The 2929-nt window shown below is 36.4% G+C and overlaps 1 long non-coding RNA gene across 1 annotated transcript; it reads left to right on the forward strand.

The window, feature by feature from the left end:
• LOC109125585 lies at positions 965-1710 on the forward strand. Its single transcript, XR_002032699.1, has 3 exons — positions 965-1125; positions 1237-1414; positions 1512-1710. It is a non-coding gene; the product is annotated as an uncharacterized LOC109125585 (long non-coding RNA).

Below are 2929 nucleotides of genomic sequence, written 5' to 3' on the forward strand. Positions count from 1 at the left end.
TACTAAGCACATAAACTCTATAACCTTTACTCACACTACTGTAGCCCATGAAAATTCCTTTCTCTGATCTATCATCAAGTTTTCTTCTCTTTGCCGCAGGAATCCATACATGGCATATGCAACCAAACACTCTAAGGTGATTGACCGAAGGCTTATGTCCGCTCCAGACTTCAAGTGGGGTCATTTGGTGAAGGGCTCTGGTAGGTAGTCTGTTTTGAAGATATGCAGCTGTGAATGTTGCTTCAGCCCAAAATTCATTCGGCATTCCCTTATCTTTTAACATGCTTCTTGCCATATCCATCAAGGTTCTGTTTTTGCGTTCTGCAACCCCGTTTTGCTGAGGTGAGTATGCTACCGTGAATTGTCTCTCAATTCCATTCTCTTCTAAGAACCTTGTAAATTGTTCTGACTTGAACTCTCCTCCTCTATCTGATCTTATCTTCTTTATCCTTCTACCTGTTTGTGTTTCTACCAGATTTTTGAACCTTTTGAAAGTTGTAAAAGTATATGATTTCAGCCTGAGAAAGTACACCCACACCATGTGAGAGTAGTCCTCTGTGAATGTAAGTATGTACATGCTGCCATTGCATGATGGTGTTTGCATTGGTCCACAAACATCTGTGTGGATTAGACCTAGAAATTCATCATGCTTGGTTTCTGACACCTTTGGAAATTGATCTCTGCATTGTTTACCTTTGACACAAGCCTCACAAGTATCTTGAATAACTTTGAATTTTGGTAATCCTTTGACCATCTGATTTGCTTGTAGGCTTTGTAGGTTGTGCAGACCTGAGTGACCCAATCTTTTGTGCCATAATTCGGAGTTGTTCTCCTTCATGGCCACCCTCGCACTCTCTGTAGCCAATTGCATCCGTAGCAGGTAGGCCTTTCGTACCATTTCTACTTCTGCTATCTTATCTCCCCTTTGGTTAGAGATTATGCACTTGGTTCCCACAAATAAAACTTGATATCCATTTCTTACCATCTGAGGTACACTTAACAAGTTTTTAGCTATTCCTGGAACCAGAAACACATCTTTAATTACTCTCACACCCTTCTTGGTCATCACCTCAACGTTTCCTTTCCCTGTGGTCACCAATCTAGCACCATTTCCAATTCTAATAGGTACTTCAAAAGATTTATCTATGGTTGTAAATAGCCTTTCTTCTCTAGTCATATGATTGGTTGCTCCACTATCTATCAACCACACCTCATCACTGTTTGTTTGCTCTACAGTGTACGCAGCATCAAACAAGCCAGCCTCCTCTTCTTCTGGTTGTTCTTGGGATTGCCTTGCTTGATGTTGTTTGGTTCGACAATCTTTCACAAGGTGTCCAGGTCTTCCACAAGCAAAGCACCCTCTTCTTGGTCTGAATTGCTTGGAGAAGAACTGAGTCTCGTACCTGCACTTCAGGTAACATTCTTCTTTACAGTGATTATTCTTGTTGCAAAGTTTGCAGTGCTTTCTTTCCTTCCCCATCGAACTTAGACAGTATTCCATTCTTGTGCAGATTCTTCAAGCTCTAGGAACACCAAGATCTGATAGCTCTGATACCATGTTCGTTTAGCCACTTAAAAGTTCCCTTTTTTCTTAAACTTTTTGGATAAGATCACATTTTACACATTACACCACATATATATACTCTACTTAGTTTTAACCTAAGGCTTATAAACCATTAAACCCATTAATAGAAATGGGCCTAATAAGTTTACTGATCCAAAAGTCTTTTAAACAAAATATGAGTCTCTCTCTCTCCCTCACGCTTCTTCTTCTCTTCTTCACTTCTTCTCTTCTTCACCTTCGTGACTCTCTCTTCTCAATCTTCAGCTCTTGTTTGCCAATTTGGTGATTAATCGAAGATCTGATTTCCAACACGTATTAGTGGGACTCTCTGGTTTTAAAAATCTCAGTTCAATCAAATGCAAAAGAGGGAGGTAGATTTAAACACAAGGGGCACAGATTCTTATCAAAACGAAGCGAAATTGTTAATAGCCAAAAAAAACAAAAACAAAAACAAAAGAAAAAAATTGCAAAAGGAAGAAGCAAAATCAAGAACAAATTTGGAAACGTAGTGAATACGAAGATTTACCACCGAAGTTTCTGCGACCCATTGTGAATCTGTAGAAATGATAGGGATTTTGGGGAAATGTGGGCTTTTCTTATATAGGTCTCTTGTGCTTTTCTTATATAGGTTTCGGAGAGGTTGTTTCATAAATCACGCATTTAAAAATAACCAATAATATCAACTAACCAAGGGATAAGAAAAAGGCTTGCATGTTCCTTTTTTTTAATAAAAAAAATGTATTATAAAATTTATAATTCTAGTTTTTTCCTAATATTTACTTTTTGTCAGGGTTTTTTCCTAATCCCTTTTTATTAATTGTAAATTTTAATTAATTAGTCTCCACCACTTTTGCTAAATATAATAATGTATTAATATATAGTATACTAGTGATTATATCGCTCTCTACGAGAGGATTTGTTTACGTTTACTTGCATCAAAACTATAGAGTAAGATTGTAAAATTTTGTTTTTATTTGTAGTTGATTGTTTTTTTCATAGTTATACTTTCTTAATTACATTTTTTGTTGTGGTTATTTAGTATATTGTATATATATATATATATATATATATATATATTTTAGATGTGTTTAAAATTTGGTTTCATAGTTTTTTTGGGTAGAAGAGAGGAGACTGAATCTCCCTTTATTAATTCAAACTTAAAATTACAAACAAACCTGTCCGAAAGAATTGACGCAACACCATTCGGAACAGTATCAAATGAATGAAAACCTAACTGCAATGAAAAGGTGTAGTTTGCTAATCCGTCAGCAAGACGATTAGTCTCCCTATATGCATGAGTAATCCGGACAATCCAGTCCCGTAAAATTAAGCCATGACACAGACATATTAAGAACGATAGCGGAT

This window comes from Camelina sativa, chromosome 7 (assembly GCF_000633955.1).
Source record: "Camelina sativa cultivar DH55 chromosome 7, Cs, whole genome shotgun sequence".
NCBI lineage: Eukaryota > Viridiplantae > Streptophyta > Magnoliopsida > Brassicales > Brassicaceae > Camelina > Camelina sativa.